Source organism: Crotalus tigris, unplaced genomic scaffold (assembly GCF_016545835.1).
Source record: "Crotalus tigris isolate CLP2741 ecotype Arizona unplaced genomic scaffold, ASM1654583v1 scf7180000017814.3102382, whole genome shotgun sequence".
Taxonomy (NCBI): domain Eukaryota; kingdom Metazoa; phylum Chordata; class Lepidosauria; order Squamata; family Viperidae; genus Crotalus; species Crotalus tigris.
Window position 1 is genome coordinate 2596452 of NW_024096652.1, and position 18747 is coordinate 2615198.

At 39.8% G+C, this 18747-nt stretch overlaps 1 protein-coding gene across 4 annotated transcripts in view; it reads right to left on the reverse strand.

Moving 5' to 3' along the window:
• GRB2 (growth factor receptor bound protein 2) overlaps window positions 1-18747 on the reverse strand; it is an 83504-nt gene that overhangs the window by 20992 nt on the left and 43765 nt on the right. The window lies entirely within an intron of this gene.

Genomic DNA, 18747 nt, shown 5'->3' on the forward strand with positions numbered 1-18747 from the left:
TCTGAATAATCAGGCTAATATCAGGGATAAACAATCAGGCTAATGTAGCACAGAACATTTATTCAAGTCTATACACAAGAATTTGTTCAACTAAAGTTCAACACTAAATTAGTGCTAAATAAGGGTCAACAGAACGCAAGAGGGGTTTGACTTGGAGCACTTGTGCAAATGCAATAATTCTAACCTGCTGACGTGTTTAACTCTGCCCCCCAGCTCTGCCTGCTCTTCTGCAGTAATGTTTGTAATATTGTGCAGTGGTACACTAATGCTTATGTGCACTCAGTCCCAAAGATACTGAGCATTTCTTTATTTTTGTTAAAATCTGTTGCTTATTAACTACAGAATATAACTTTATGGAGTTGTTATTTGATTGAAAATTTAACATGAGTACTGTACTTTCTAGAAGAGAGTTCTATAATGTATTATTTGAGGGAAAATGAGAGATTATAAACAATGAGGATAACAGCTCTAAACATGTCATAGGTCAGAACTCTATCTCTAGTCCACTTAGGACACTTAAAAATGGGCCAAAAATAGGTGCCTATAGTTGCTTATTAATGCTTTCCATTTACTATTAATTTCCACACAATGTAGCCATGCCCTACACAACAATCGTCCTGAACTACAATACTAGAAAGTAAACCTGCCCTTTTTAAAAAGTGCACAGCTGCGGGATTTCAAGAATGCTTTGTGCGCCACATTTGCAACATGGTGTGTGGCTGTCATTGAAAGTCAGCAACCTGTCTTCTAGTGGAGCAAATCTCACTAATTAAATCTAACCAAATTATTGGGAAGTGAAGCAATTTCTTTCATGCTGGAAGATCTCCAATTAGACTAGTTTTAGCAGTTACATTTGAGTCATGGATACAGCAATGCTGAAACTGCTTAAGACTCTAGTCATCAGGTTCTGAGTTGGGCAAGAAATTTCTCATCAAGACAAGCCTACCTCTTCTCATGGTAATAAGAAAAGGCCAACTTTTAAAATTAATATCCTAAGAAATTTGGATGTTCTGATAAGTAAGCTACATATGTTGTGCTATCAACGAGTCTTGTTTTTACTTTTAAAAGCAACAGCTTTTGGATCAGTTCTTTATCACTGAGCAAGAATCCTGGTAGAAATCCTTCTCTTAAACTTTTTATTTCATGGAGAAAGCATGGAGAAAGTATGATGATGTCACCTATCTGGGTAATGAAACGTTTGCAAGAAAACTACCAAGCTCAGAGAGCACCACGTTCAGAAGATTAATTTTCAGATAATTGAGGGCCATCCTCAAAATAGTCAGATCAGTGTGACTAGGGGGAGACAAGGACTAATTGGATTAATATTCCTTTTCTGAACACAACAGGTTCTGTACTATAACATATTTGCTTCTCTGCATTATTCTTCCAAGTTCTTCTAGCTAAGAATGGAGGAAAAAGCTAAAATAAAAAGGAATCATCACATGCTTAGATTAGGATCTCCACCCCCCCCCCAAAAGCTTCATGATCTGTGCAAGATAGGGTCAGCCGAGAAAGGTCACAGAGCTCCTTATCTGGTGAAACCACGATGCCAGGAGACCATGCTTTCTTGAAGCTGGAAATGGTACACACGCTTTCCTGAGGAAAACCTAAGCCTCCTATACACCATACCAAAAGTTTAATACAAGCAATGCTGTTAGAGATTCAGCCACAATAAAAATATATCAGATTTAGACAATAAAAGAAAGTTGATACATTTCCTATGTCATATTGCGACATGTTTTGAACTAAATATTATCCTATGAAAAATGAATGCAGAGTTGAGCTTTGGAATGACTTCAAATACAGCTTTCTGCCTTTCATGTGCAGGACACTTCTATTTCTACATTTTATTCATTATAGATTTTTGGAATCACGTTTCCTGACTCTCGAGGGTAGCTGAGGTCCATCTCTATTGAAATTCAGCTTGCTGACCAAAACACACAGACCAGCTGTAAATCTGAGAGTTTCAGTGTTCAAGGGAACATTATTTTATCTGCCGCTTTTATATGCCAACTCAGGGTAGAATACATGGAGAGGCAGGGAAGGAATATCTGCAGACCTCGTGATTATATAATTTTTGGGAGGGAGGAACCAAGATGCAAGTACTTCATCACTGCTGTCTTCTGTATGTTTTTTTTTTTTTTCAATTTCTATAGTATGTCCTTTATGTTCTTTGTTGGTCATCCCTTTGGGTATAACCAGGCCTGATCCTGCTTAGCTTTTCAATATCAGCCAAGATTGGCTAGGAGTTCCACCTAGCTGGGCAACATATCCTCCAATTTTATCCTTGTAACCATTTGTTGCAACCAACCCTAAGTCATCAAGACATTTCCTGATTGAATGAGGCCCTGATCCTGGCTCATCTTGTCTCGCGTTGCCACATGCATGCACATGTATGTGTATGCACGCACGCGCGCACACACACTAAACTGATACCTGACTTTCTGTATGAGGCATGACTAACTATGAGGGAATCTTTCAGCTCTAGAGGGTTAAGAGACCCTCTCACTCCTCATTAGCAGCCTAAGTGGAAATATCACCAGTGCTGATAATAAGACAGCTTAAAAGCTGCCAGGAAGCAATTCCTTTTTTACAGTAGTGGGAATGAACATGACCGTTAAAGTTTGAGTTGTATTTATATCAGTAGTTTCACTATTTCACAATTATTCAAAAAGTAAGAGGCAACTCTAGAGATAAAATCATTTAGCATCCTTATACCTTCTCTTATTCATATACGGATCTTTAAAACAAGATGAAGGGTAGTTTGTAGCAAACAAGTAGCATATTATGCACTGGAAGTTGTTATTAAAGGAAAATGAGAAGACTAGTTTATTTTAAATTATTTTGCTAGAGTCCTGAATTGTCCTGGGTATTACAAATAAAGCCAATAAGCCATTTATTGAATATCCATTTTCCCCTCTTTTCATACATAGTTGAAAGTTTATTTTATGTTTTTTTTCTGCAAACTTACTTGAAAAGTTCAGTCCTCCCCATAGCTGCAAGTTAAATTCCAAGAACTTCCCCATAAACAGCTTCTTAAAAAGAGGAAGCAGATCTCTCTAACAGACAGAGAAGTGGGTTTTCTGTGTAAAGCCTAAGGCATAGCAGTTTATAACTAACTCTAGCATTTGGGATTTTATCTCGGAAACAGAAGACAGTACATCCTTCCTTATTTCAAAATCAATCTTCATTTAATAGCGGCAACAAGGAATACTGTGTTTATATAGGGAACAGTGCAGAGAAACATCTGATTAGTTGTGTCCCATTCACGCCAGTTGTTTTGGCCAGTTAGTCCTTCGTGGAAGAAGTCATAATTAATATAAAAGAGATTAAAAATAGTATCTCAGGAATACCTGGTTTATCTACTACACTACTACATCTGCTACAGTACTAAGTGCAAATTAGTTAATCCTTGAAGCAAATAGATGAAAGTGGACAAAAAATCTATTTCTTTTTTCACGCGTTGAAACAAGTTGTTTTTTTCCTTATTTTTTCTCTTGCTATAGGGCAGTGATGGCGAACCTTTTAGAGACCCAGTGCCCAAACTGCAACCCAAAACCCACTTATTTATCAGGTGCCGGGTGGGCGTGGCAGCGGTGGTCATGGCAGATTGGGTGGGCGGGGCCAGGGCAGCGGGGGCGTCCCTCGCCATCTCCGGGGTATGGCACGCGTGCTCACAGACAGGGCTCTGAGTGCCGCCTATATGTGCCATAGGCTCGCCACCACTACTGTAGGGCTTCTTAATTTCTCTTTGAATTTCTAATGCACTGATTTCTTTAATTTTATATTATGTCACAATCTGCAAGCCAGAATACTTCTCTCCCCTTCTCTTTCTCCTAGTAATAATGATTTTTTTTTTTAAAGTTAGGAGTATATGTACACCACCTGTACTTATGGTAACTAACTACAACACTGATACTCTTAGACTTACAACACTACACTTGAGTATAGAAAACCAAGTAACGAAGACATTTCCCTGGGTGACACAGCATTTATCCAAACAACTGCATTCTTAAGGGATTATGATATTTTGCCACATCAATAAAAGTGACTTGGAACTGAATAGTCAGCAATGGGGTTTTTTTTGTTCCAGGCATTCTCCACAAAAATCTCTCCAAATCTTATACATTCTTCAAACTCCCATTTTTTTCAAACTGAATCTCCAAATCAGGCAAAATCTTAAGTACAAATGTTGAAATACTTTTGGCAAATTAATGTTTAATGTTTAGCAACTAATAATTTTAATGTTATTCTTTCTTAGTTTAACTGCACTGTGCATAGTTTTAGACCAATCAGCCTTGTACAATTCCCAGAATGTTATGATAAACCAGTGATGATCTTTGTGACACAATTGTAACAAACATTCATTATCTTCTGTCTCTCTTCAGTGCCTTTTGCATAACAGTACTTTCCACCAATTGTCACCAGAGGGAAAATCAATGATCTACTAATTTAGGTCTTTTGTGAAATCCTCCATTATTTGCTACTTGTTGCAATTAAATTCAATGTTTGTAATATTTTTGTAATCTTTCTTTACAAGGATACGAAACTTGTAGCTCAGAAAGGAGGCAAATAAGTTAACTTTAAATCTGATTCTAAATAACAAACTTACAAAGTTTAAACAGATGTGTTTGTCTAAAAATGCTCCAAAGGGCATTAAAGATTCAAAGACTAGGTAGAAAATATATGTTTAAGTTATCTATGAACTGTTTTATGATTAACACAAATAATCTATACAGTATACAACAAAAAATGAATTGCAAAATCCAAAAAGAAATTTACCAAAATTTACCATATGTATTTAAAGTCTAAGAAAGTTGTATTATGGTTAAATAAATTTTTTTGCCTAACTTTGTTTCTATTTGGAAATCAACTTGGACTTCTTGCTAGAAATGGAAAGAAATGAACATTTAATTTTGGAATCTGTCAATTAGAATTGTTTATGGTTATAGAAATAACATGTATTATTGTTGATTTTAAGAGTAAGAGATTAATGTATATCTGTATTTTACAAAATAATGTTGGAAATTACTCTTTTCCCTTTCCCCTCTTTTTCTCTGCACCCGATTTTGCTTTTTCTTTAACCTTTCTTTTTCTTTATCTCCTTTTTTCTTTTTATATTTTATCCTTTGCTGAAACATAACATTTAGAAAAAAAATAATCTAAGAATGTTCTACACTGCAACAGGTTTTGTGACCCATTGAATAAAGGATTTTGTAAGAAGTTCTCTCCCAACCAACAGCCCTTAACGTAATGAGATCAGAATAATGAGATAACTGCAATCTGCCTCATACATATACAGCCAGAAGTTCTATCTAATCATTCCATTCCCAACAAAAGAAGCACAACACAGATAATGGGCCCATTTCTGAGAAAAAACAGCATTGCATGTTTACTCCCACCACAATTAGTAAAGTCAGTCAGCCTGTTTTGCCAGCTCCTTTAATTCTGATCTGTCCAAAATTATGAAGTTTTCAATTGCACCCCAATGGGAAATCTTTCACTAGTTATGGTAGTAAGTCAAAAAGAGCCTGGCAGCATCTTTTCTGGTTAACAGATGTTATTACAAGGCATAAGCTTTTGTGAGCTGCAGCTCTCGTCATTAGATGTAAATGGATGATCTCATATTACTATTTCTCAGAAACGCTATTGAGAAATAGAATTTGCATCTGATGGTGAGCAGCAGCTCACAAATGCTTACGCCTTTTTATATAAAACATTTTAATCAGAAATATGCACCTATTAGACTCCTTTTGATGTCCCCCCCTATAGATTAGCATAGCCTCCCCCCTTTTTTAATAGACTGGTCTCTTCTCGGTCACTAAAAATACACCACATAATATATTTCAGTGTACATATTTTGTTTTGAAATCAAGCAAGAGAAAAGTTAGTTCTAAGCAACTGGCAATAAACCACTGGTTTGCACTCAAGTATGAAATAATATGTTGTTGTTATTATGATAATTAAAGTTCAACTATGAAATTATTGCTAAGAGGAATCTAAACACTGATAAACATAAAACAATTCAAATATTGTAGAAAGGTAATTAAGTAAGAATAAATAAAAGCTTGCTCCTTCTGTAATATATTCAAGATGGATAATGATTAATATTTATATGTTACTTATAAGTAAGGGTGTAGGTGTCAATGGAAAACATCCGATGCTAACATCGGATCAGTAGGTCTATACATATGTTGTATATACTATGTTTTAAATGTGTGTTATGTATATGTACACTTAGAGAGCAAGCAACTAAATTTTATTTTTAATGTGTGCTCTTGTGCCCACAGGAAAAAAATGACAATAAAGGTTATCTAATCTAATCTAAATATGATTACAAAAATAAATATCCAAATTATGTATTGTCCCCCAAATCTGAAAGTCAAATGCCTTTCACGTACTATCAATAAGATACCCCTTTTGGTAAAAGATTTGACATGTTTTCTGAGAATTGTATAGTGCAGTGCTAGAACATAGCGTGAAGGACATGACGAACTGTTTCAAAATATTCCAAGGAAACCTTGACATTGAGGCAGCCAGATGTGTTTTGAACATTTCCTCCATGGTCTTAGACTTTAACTCCTCACCAAAATCTAAAACATGTAATACAACTAAAGATACAATTCAGTACTAACTATTGGAAAATATAGACTACTAAAAAATAATTGGGAGAATTCCATCTCTTCATAATGTAAAAAAAACAAATGTATCAAATAATCATAAGAAAAGGCATTTTAAGCGAATTCCAATCACCTGAACTAAATTAATTAAATGGTTAACTTTGCAAGCTGCCAGAGTATGATTTCATGTGGTTAACACTATGGAAGAACAGATCACAGCCTGTAAAACAAAAGTTCTTAATTATATGATGTAGTACCAATTAACATCTTTAATCCAAATGGCATCAAAGATCTTAAAGTGTGCTTTCAGAACAATTATCTCTGCAATAAAGATTTGTGTATTTTTTTGTGTTATTACTGACCTTCTCTCGGAGTCAGATTTTTTTTATTCATGATGACTTTATCTAAATAAAATAGAAAGTTCACCTGAGGGATTGCCTCTCCTGGTGACATCTACCTGTCCCATTAGGTCAGGCAGGAGGGGCCTATTATGGGTTGCATCCACAAAGAGTGTTATCTGGGAAGACCCAGGAGAAGAATGTTTATGCCATCATACCCACCCTTTGAAACCTGATTCCCCAGAACCTTAGACCAGTGGTGGCGAACCTATGGCACGCGTGCCAGAGGCGGCACTCAGAGCCCTCTCTGTGGGCACATGCGCCATGCCCAGGAGATAGCAACCATCCCTCTTCAACCAGCCACCCACTAACTTGCCGAGGTCCCACATGGCCGGATACATTCCAGCACGGGTGGTTTCCCTCCCCTCCATCACATCCCTCCTGGCCTCGCATGCTCTACTTTTCCAGGGCACGACCCACTGCATCGCCTCCTCAGCTGTTGGCTATCCGTCCAGCTCAGAGGCAGCTTCTCTGAATTGCTGGCGGTGGGCTGCAGAGCCCCAGAGTACACTAGTCGAGGGGCCGGCAGGCTGTGGCTGCTAATGGACACTGTCGGCCCCTATGCACTCGCTGGCCTCTCTGTGCGGGGTCTGATGGTATCGGGCAGCAGCCGCTCCGGCTCCTGCTTTGCCTTGCCCTGTGACAATGGCACGCCCGCCCTGCCTTGCCTCACCCCACAAGACGAGCCTCCTGCCCACTGTCCCACCTGCCAGAGACCCCCTGGATTTTCCCCAACCCTGACAGGCCCCCACAGACGTCCCTCCCCACAAACAACATTGAGGTGACCACGCCCACCTTGGCCACACCCATCCAGTCTGCCATGACCACCACAGCCACGCCCACCCAGTGGGCCACAACCACCTGGCACCTGGCGATAAATAAGTGGGTTTTGGGTTGCAGTTTGGGTACTCGGTCTCTAAAAGGTTCGCCATCACTGCCTTAGACTGCTCTGGACCCTCTTGGCTTTAGGAAGACCATGACGACATGGCTTTGCTGTTGTGTGTGTGTTTGTGTGTGTGGGATGTCTGGTAGCGATGGAGAGATTCTACAAAGGTTGCTAATTACGGTTATTTTTTTTGTAATGTTTTAGTGATATTTTTATGTTTGTATATTTGTTTTTAAACTGTTTCTATTTGGTTGTTGCACTTTAATTATTGTGAGCTGCCAGAGTCAATTAAATGACTTACAAATTAAATCAATTTAAAAAGTAAATGAAGAAATTTATTAGCGTAATCTATGACTTGTCTTTCGTAATTCAACTATGATGCTTATTTATCTATGTACACATTGCCCTAGAAATCATACCAAGGGACACCGGGGACACCGAATAGAGTAAATTGCAACTTTTAAGGATACAGATTTAAAAAAGTATGGACAACATGAAGAGATATTCTATAATGCTTGTCTTACTTTATCCTTTTCTTTGAATGTACTTATTATGTACTGTATGTAATAAAAAAGATTTATAATAAAAATTGCTCCAAAGCATTTTTACTAGTTTTTATTGCTCTCATGTTTTTAATATTATATAACAGTGATAGCCCCCCAAAAATGGCCCCACCCCCACCCCTGCTCCGCCCACTCTGCCCTGCCTGCCCTGCCCCTGCCCACGCACAGGGCCACTCACTGCCTCCACAGCCAGCTGCAGATCGCCCAGGCGACGCAGCAGTGCCATGGCGGCCACGCCCTCTGCCCACGCCCTGCAGTATCAATTGCACACGATGGGGCATGAGGGCGGAGTCTTGTCCGGCTGCCATGTCCTTGGCTAAGCTGATCCGCGTGGGCTGTGCCCGGGCGCAACTCTCCTCCGGGGGGCCTGTTGGGGAAGAGGGGGCCATGGAACCCACAGAGAGGGTTCTGAGTGCTGCCTCTGACACGCGTGCCATAGGTTCGTCACCACTGTTTATAACATATACTTTTGTTTCTATTTTCTTCTACTTTCTTTACATTTATCCCTAAAAAGCTCTGATCCTGTCAAATATATGAAAAAGTAATTTAATTTCATTTTTTAAAGCAAGGATGCCAAAGCTTACGAATTCTTCATCATATTAACTGATCTTGTGGCTCCGTCTTGTATTTTCCAATGATTTTTCCCAGTGAGTTCCTTTTTCTTTCTCTACACCAGTGGTTCTCAACCTGTGGGTCGGGACCCCATTTGGTGTCGAACGACCATTTCACGGGGGTCGCCAAACAACGCAGTCCGCCATTTTTTCCCCCTTTTCCTTAGCTGTGCTACTCCCTTGTATTCTATTGGCTTTTGAAAGCCAATAGAATAGACTCTCTTGAATAGAGTCTAATTCTATTGGCTTTCAAAAGCCAATAGGAATTGTCCAGGCTGTCTCTGCCCTGCTGAGCCCACCAAAAGTCCCATTCTGCAAACGGTGCTGCACCAGTTGAGTAGTCCTCGACTTACGACCGGTTGGGGGTCGCGGCATTAAAAAGGTTGAGAACCACTGCTCTACACCAAACAAATACCATGACAACATTAACTGAGAATATAAGTAGAGAAAACACTTCACTCTTTGCTTGAAGCTTTAAAACAAATGGGGCCAATTTTTACTCAAAATATTATACCAATGACAGATTCATCATTAAAAAACATATGAAGATTATAGGTGACTATTTTTTGCCCAGAATGCTGAAGTCCATGACTCACAAAGTACAAAACTGCCATAGATACAATGAAATGTATATGTAGTTTTTTTAATCCCCCAAATAGAAATAACGATGACTAATTCAGTGGGTAGTTGAGTAATTCAGTCTACATTATCCTAAAAATAAGCATACATGCTACAGATTTATAGTTAACGATGCTTTCGTACTAGCGATTTCTAAAACAAAATTCCATCTCTTTTTATCCTCTGTACAGTATATAAATAGTAGGGATGTGCATGACAAGGAAAGTTGTTTAGTTCTGAATTTGAAACAGCTGTGTTTCAGAAATTCTGCCAATCTCTTCTAAGTTGATCATGGGCTGGCAGGAACAAAATCCCAAACAATTTGCCTGTTCTGCTTCAATAGGAACAAAAAGAAAGAGACTTTCATTTAGTTTTGTCATAGGAACTCTACAATTTATAGCAAGCAAGCTTCATGGGCTGCTAAAATCTGAACCACCTGATAGCAGGCACGGACTCGGCAAACATCATTCTTCACTGCCATCAAATGGTTTATCCAGATAGTGCTAATGGAGGGGCATGCATCATCACCACCACCACCACCACCATTTACATGGGATTGGAGAAGAAAGCTTCTCTTCCAGCACTCCACTCTTATCTGAACCCATCATGATACTAGCTGATGACAATACTGTTGCCTTCAAGAGGAATGGGCATGGTCCCAAATCAAGCTTCTTTACATCAGCTCTCTACCTTCTAGACTAGCAAGCCCTAGGACTATTTTCTCTCTGGCTGGCCCTCTAATGTGACCATCCATGGTTTATATTGTAGGAACTTGACAAGGGGGATAGAGCTTAGCTAATGTGCCTAGCTAACCCTACATTGTAGAATGGGAGGGATGGACAAGAAGCCTTAAAAAGGCAAGCCTCTTTTTAAAAAGAATAAAAAAGATACCGTATATGCCGGCGTATTAGGCGACCCGGCGTATAAGACGACCCCTGTCTTTATAGCCGGGCCGCATTCCTAGAACGTCGTCTTATACGCTGGAAACTACCAGTATTTCTGGCGTATAAGACGACTCGGCGTATAAGACGACCCCCGTCTTTGGGGCCGATTTCAGCGCTCGCGGAAGTCGTCTTATACGCCGGCATTTACAGTATTATTTAATTTCTGTGCATATATATCTAGGAAGCAGCAATGCTATCAGTGCCAGTTTCCACAGGTAAAATTAATCAGAAGAATTAACTCCCCCCCCCCAATGGCAACGGGGAGGACATTTTTGGTTGGGGGGAAATGTTCTTTTCAACATGGAAAGTAAAGGTACGTGGAAGGGTAAGGGAATCTTTATTTCTTTCTCTCTCACCTTTTCAACCTCCACCCCCTCCAATACACCTAATAGAAACAAATTATAAAGTAAAATAAAAGGCTATATGAATGTTGCCACAAACTGAAACAACACTACTTATCACTATTTTACCACTGTCTCCAGTAGCAGTAACAGTTTAGGATTGTGTCCAATGGACCCACACAGCAATTTCTTCCCCCAAAGCTCTCTCTCTCCACATATTATTTCTTTAAGACAGGGGTCCCCAACCCCCGGTCTGTGGACCAGTACCGGGCCGCGGCATGCCAGTAACTGGGCCACACAAACAAGCAAAGCCCCATCCGCGGGATGCAGGCAGCACACAAAACCACGCACTTTCCGGCCCGCGGAAAAACCTCTCTCCATGGAACCGGCCCCTGGTGCCCAAAAGGTTGGGGACCTCTGCTCTAAGGCAATTAGACCCGAATGAGTCCTTTGGTGCCACGTATTCCTATAAGCTTGGTGCTTTACTCCAAAATGCCATTCAAATCACACAAACACCAGTCAAAGCCAAGAGCAGTGAAGACCTCTCCTACTGTACTGGCCCAAACAGGAGAATGCAAAGATAGTACCCCAATTTCAGGCAATAAGACAACTAAAACAAAACAGAGTGCTCAAAAGCACTTCAGCTTGGAACATCTGTGTGCTTGGTGTATGGCTGAAACAACACAGCTCTGTTTTTGTTAGTAATAAGATTTAGGATCGACACAGAAGCTTCTTTGCTACAATTTTATTCCTATAAACACATTTATTCCTAGAATATGTTGATCCTAACTTTTCAGAGCCGTTTTCTGTGTGCATGTATGTATTTAGTTATTTGGATTTTTGGGGCTGCCCAATGTCAAAAGGGCTGAAGTTTACAATAATTAGAAACATACAAGTTAAAGAAATATGACCACTCCCTCCCTCCCCCCCCTCATACACACATGAAGTAAAAAAGAGGGTCTCCATAAAAATCTTAACTTCTGCTCCTGCTAGATAGCAAACGAGGGGACCTGAAGCACACCCACAGTGCCTGAGCATACCAGATAGGCAGAAACAGTTGGAGACAGGCAGTTCCTCAAATAACCAGGCTCCATATATCGTGAAGGGTTTTTATAGGTGACAACCAACATCTTGAATTGCATCTGGAAAACTATAACAATCAATAAGATAAAACATAGGCCTAGCAAGAAATGCCTATGGCTGTCCCTGCCACTGCATTTTGGACCAGGTGTAGCTTCCATATAGTCTTCAAGGGCACCCCATGTAGAGTGCATTGCAGTGGTCTAATCATGCAGTACAGGGGCATGAATGACCATCAAAAGAACCTCCAAGCTGAGGAAAGGACAGAATTGGTACACAAGGTGAACATGTGTAAAAGTCCTCCCAGCCAAAGCTGCTACGTGCTCTCTGAGCAGTAGCTGAGAGTGGTGGGGGGGGCAGGGAGACTCTCGAAGTTGGTTCCTAGTCTCAAAAGGGAAAGTATAATCCCATCCAAGACCAAAGGTGGAAGTGACCGAGATGCCCAAATGACCATAGCTACTCAGTCTTACCAGGACTGAACCAAAGTCTTTTCCTCCCCATCCAATCCCTGCTAGGTACTCTACTTTCACAGGCTAGGGTTGAGATGTAAAATTGGTGATCATCTGCACGTCGATAATATCAGACTTCAACTGATAAGAGTATTTCATCTGCCAGTTTTATTTATGTGGAAGTTAAACAGGAGCGGTGAGAATGTTGGGCCCTAAGGCATCCCGAAGTGAAAAATTGCAGGTGTGATTGCTCCTCTTCTATCAACACTTCCAGCAGCAGATGGGATGTTCTCCAGCCACCACTGTGTGGAAAACTACGCAGCTCTTCTGGCTGTGACTATCCTTACGGCTTGCACTGCCAGGGAGGAAGCAGGGAGATGGCTTGAAATTCCCCCCTCTGTATTTCAGGTTATGGCTTCAAAGTGGTCCTCCATCCAAACAATGTAACAAGCCAGTATGGTTTACATTAAAGGGATATTTGCATCTAAGGTGTATTTTTTTCAAATGCAAATTGCAAGCAGAAATGGGAGACAATTTATTTATTTTATTTATTTATTTTCAAATATTTATATGCCGCCCAATCCCAAAGGACTCAGGGCGGCGTACAGAGTTAAAACAATCATAAAACAATAAAATAAAATAATACCGTCATAATTAGCAGACAGGGTTTTTCCCCATTGCTATTACTGATGTTTCAACTTTCTCTAGACTTTCCCTATCAGTAGTCCTAATGAATAATGTATTATTCTTCAAATGAATAATTTATTATTGGTTATAAATGATAGAAGCCAACAATCTTGTAGTCCATGTGCTGATGCCAAGAGAAGCCCAGATTTTTATTTATTTATTTATTTGCAAAATTTGATGTACTTTTGACAGCTGATGGAAATTGCTAGAGACTAAAAGCTTTCTGGAAAATGTCTTTCCCGGCTGAAATAACATGGGTTACAAATGGAATATTGACACTGCAGAAGAACAATTACATCGCCTATTCTGTTAGGTTCTTTGTGTTTTTTGAACTTTGTTGCTTCTAGCAGACATTTTATTACTAGGCTAGTTAATGCAATCATCATCATCAATGTAAGGAAGATCACCACCCCCACTGCTCTAGCCACAAAACTTAATGCAGGTAGTCTTCATTTAATCATTGCCTTGTTTTGCAACCATTCACTTACAATGGAGATAAAAACTAACTTTGCGACCAGTCCTCATATTTATGACTTTTGCAAGTCTGTAAAGCAAAGATAAACTGAAGTCAGATCATAAGCCCAATCATGATTTCACTTGGTGACTGCTTTGTTTACTGACCAAATTGCTGGGTCCCAATTATGGTTGCTGAATGAGGACTACCTGTAGCATGATTTAGGGAAATTCATCTAAAATATATGAAAGATACAAGGCTGCTTATTTCTGGTGTACTCAGTGATTTCCAACAACATTCCATGTTGCCTGTTGAGTATTTTGGACAAACCACTGAAAACGCCCTGGGTATAACATGTGGGCAATCTTTTGTCAAGAACCACATTCCTGAAAGAGCATTTTATTGGCAGCCTTATTGCATGACAAAAGTGGCTTAAGATTGAAGCCAAGGAAAGCAATGGTCATAATCACACATTCCTGGATGAGGCCAGCCACTCGTTTTCAATCTTCAATCTTGATGTAACTTTTTTGTCATTTCCTCAAATTTCTTCCCCCACTCCTACATGTCACACGGCAGGGCAAGGGAATTCTAAGGGAAGAAAAACTCAACTTTCCCAGAATCCATAGCAGGTTTTTTTTCCAAACCCAGCAACTTTAAGAGGTGCGCACTTCAACTTCCAGAATTCAGGAGTGGAACTCCACACATCTTGTAGTTGTCAAGTTTGAAAATCACTGATCTACAGTTATTATTTGCAATAGACTCGTACTGTTAGGTTGAGGGCCACACTGGATTCCAGGTTTACAGCTCCAACACAGGTTGCTCCTAGTCAACTGAGAGCGTCACCTATGAAATTGATTGGCAATGATGCAACAAAACTTGTTGAAAGGAAGCAATACAGGAAGCAGGTAGTTTTATCAAGCAAAGTCTGCATTGCAGAGCAATATTATTTTTATACAATGTCTTCAGTGTAGACAGCACAGTAAAGTTAGTATAAGATGGCGGTGCCTGGATTGGTTGCGGCTGCACTGGCTCTCGAAGGTGAAAAGTTATAGGAGGATATTAGGGATATAGGCCACATGATCAGGAAGGTTTTAATGTGTTTGAGCAATGCGGTAGAACTGAGGTAACATACAACGTACAACTGACAATCTTTGCTGGCACGGCGAGTTTCTAGTTGTTTCGGAACTGTTGGTGAGACTGTTAAAAGTTGTTGATGCTGTTTGAAATTGTTCTGCCGGCAGCAAGATCTGACTGCTGGCCCAGCGATGGATTCTATTGCAAATCAGGGCTGTTTCCAAAGGAGGCAGAGGAGGAGAGGTCCCGGGGCTTATGAAGTGAAGGAACTGGATGAGGCTGTCGGCAGGCCCAGAGGATGGGAGAAAGGCTTTTGGAGGAGTTGGTGGCAGCGGCAGGCTTCTCCAGGGGCAAAAAGGAGAGAGGCCTCTTTAAGGAAAAGGTGGAAGAGACAAGATCAGAAAAAGGAAAGGAGGCGAGGTGGTTGTCGTGCAGGAATACAAGCTAATTTGAGGGCTAATCCACATGGAGCTCCATTTCCTTCTGTCCTGTTTGCCATGGTTCGCTCCCTAGAGACTAAAATGGAAGATCTGTAACTTGAGCTGGCCACGAACAAGGAGTGTATATGGGAGGTGGTGACCTTTTGAGAGCTACATGCAATGAAATTTCATTTTGATGTATGCCGATTGGTGTACTTTCAAAGTGACAATAAAGTTGTTGTTGTTATTATTATTATTATCATTAAACAACTGGCTTCTGTCCTAAGATGCCTATAATAAAAATTCAGATGGGAGGCAAGGATAAAGATGATGATATGTGTCAAAGCAGATTGCAGAAAAATGAGCTTGCTGCTTTCTTCTTTTAGCTACTGGTACAGAAAGAGAAATAAAATACTGTTTATAAGCAACACACCACAGTATTGTCAACAAGGACATCCATAGACAACTTCAAGAAAGCTTTAGACTGCTTATAAAGAAAAGCTTTCCCTAACTACTAATATAAGTAATAACAGCTCCACTCTGTAAAATATAACTATGTGTATGTGTGTGCATGCACATGTGCATTTATATCCCTCTGTCTTAAGCCTGATGTAGACAAGGTGTTTAACAGGCTGTGAAATTACGCGCATGTCTATTAATTACATATTCCACTACAAATGTTCAAAGAAGGTAACAAAGGTATACCAAAAGCTTGCCAAAAGTCCATTTTCCAGCTCTTTCTCAAGTTCATAATTTCACTTCCACCCAGATTCATTGTTAAATGCAGAATATAAAAATTGAAAGTTTTTTGAACATGCCGTGAGCAGGAGCTGTGGTGGCACAGTGGTTAGAATGTACTATTGTAGGCTAACTCTGCCCAGGGCTCAAGATTGATTCAGCCTTTCATCCTTCCAAGGTCAGTAAAATGAGGAACCAGATTATTGGGGACAATATACTGATATTGTAAACTGCTCAGAAAGTGCTGAAAAGCACTATGGAGCATTATAGAAGTTTAAGCACTATTGCTATGCCAAGTATGTTTCTGAACTTAAAAAGCAATGAACTGACTGCTTAATTCACAGAGTAGGACTACTATTAGCTTAACTTAAGTTTCTATATATAGCTCTAAAGAGTTATCTCCAAAGCTGGGACTCTAAGCTAAGCATAAAGTAAAAAATTTATCAATAAACAGCATAAAGCAGTCACCAGGAAAAATTAAAACAGAGATTAATATTTTGGCATAATCTGTGGCAATATTTTTGTCCTACCCTTTTTCTTAGCAATCTGTTATCAATCTGTATCTTGATTCATTAATAACTAGATTTAAATCTGAAGCTGCATATCAAGAATAGCCTTCAAAATGAAAGAGAAGCAATAATTAAAATGTAACAACAAACTAAATGAACCCTGATAAAGGGTTTTAATGGCTCTACCATTAACCACAGTCTAGAGAAAAATTCTGTAGTCATTTTTAGCACTGTAGCCGAGTGATATTCGAAGCCAATCCCCTAAATAAGTTCATAATTCTTCTTCTGTAGTAGAAGTTGGCAACCTAGAGCCTTCCAGATGCTTGGAATTATGACACACCTAATCCACAAGCAGCATGACCAGAAGTAGTAAAGGACTGTGGCTGTGATAGCTAAAAATATTTAGAAGCTTCAACTTGTCTCCACCTGTTTAGAATTTGAAGTACATACTATCATGGCTTCAATATGTACGAAGACAGAAAACAAGTAAACCACAAATTACAAATGTCTTCTGCTGAGGTGAAAAACATATTGTACCTCTGTAAAAGGTAGGATCTAGAACAGACATGTCAAACACAAGGCCCGGTGGCCGGATGCAGCCTGCAAAGTGGTTTCATGTGGCCCACGAAGCCATCCTAGAAACAATGAGGGAACGGCCCCCGCTGCCTTGGCCCTGGCCCAGGCCGGCCGGGAGCCAATGTACAATTTTGTGGTGGCCATCTATGCTGAAACGCATTCAGTCTTAGCTCCACAAGGCCGTCTGGAAACAGTGAGGAACCAGCCCCTGCTGCGTCGGCCCCACCCCCTGGGTGCATGCTGGGGAAGTGTTACCTTTTGTGAGGAATGAAGAAATGCACCATCACCTGGAAGTGGCCAGCAAATGGCCCTCGCCTACTTCACATATCCGGCTTCATGGGCTCTGCCCTGGTCCCACCTCCTTTTGCCAGAGACCCTCAGATCTGTCCCACTCCTGCCCAGGCCCCCACAGCACCCTTGACGCAAATGATGTAGAGCTGGCCATGCCCACCCAGTAGGCCACACCCACCCCACGGACAACCGCAATGCTGATGTGGCCCTCAATGAAATTGAGTTTGACACCCCTGATCTAAAAATTCAAGACGCAATCCAAACATTGACATAAAATTGACCTTTATACCTGGACATTTAAATAGAGCATCTCTCTTTTCGCCAATACCCTGACTCTTTTCCTATATAATGTAATAGTTAAAATATATTTTATTATGTATATGCATATTATCAACCTTGTAATAATCTCTGCACACACAATTTCTTTTTATCCATCCAATCCAAGTTTGTCACCAATCCAAATTCCATTCAGTGGCTTTTGCCATTATGTTTTCCTTCTGCAGTGTTCTTTCTTTTTTAAAAAAATTTAGTGCTGTAGGCTGGAAAATGGAAATGGCAAACTACTTCTGTAATACTGCCAAGAAAGCTATATGGATGTTTCTAGGAAACCATTAGAATTTGAGTTCAGCTTTAAAAAGATTTGACTTTACTGTTTTTTTAATAGCACTGACTGAGGCTCTGAGAGTTCTTACACTAAAGGGTGGCATATTAAAATTATTTTAATTTTAATTAAGAGACAAAGCAATTATTATCAACAACAAGGGTTGGAACCTCTTTGCCATGTAAACAGCTTCTTTCTATTCCTGAGTTTCATTAACTTGGAAGTTTGGTGATCTATTTGCTGTAGTATGGATTGATGCAATCATTTTTGAACTTCCCGATAGAAGTTAAACATGTAGTCAACAATCAAGGTCATATGTCTTCCATTACTGTATTCTCATACATAGGCAGGAAGATGAGGGAGAAATGTATTCCACAATTATATTTAGGCACTTTTTTAAGGTAATGTCTTTCAAACATGAGGAAGTTACAGAAATAGAATGCAAATACATTTGTAAATAACTGCTTAGTATAGCAATTATTTTGTTCAGATTTGTATACCTACCTCCACAGCTTATGAATGTGATTTGTCTCATTTTATAGGATTTTTTTTAACCCAGAGTCCCCTTGTGAGATACAGTAAAAGACAGTTGTTCTCTTAAGACAGTGTTTCTCAACCTTGACAATTTTAAGGCATGTGGACTTCAACTCCCAGAATTCCACAGCCAGCAGTGCTGGCTGTGGAATTCTGGGAGTTGAAGTCCACATGCCTTAAAATTGTCAAGGTTGAGAAACACTGTCTTAAGATAACTTTGCCTGTTTAAGTGGAAATCTGAATCGAAGTACCTTTTGTCCAGGAACAATACTTTTCCTACCATATTACCTAAGCTCACATTTAACCAGCGATACGAAAAAACAAAACAAAACCATGTTCCTGTATGCAATGATT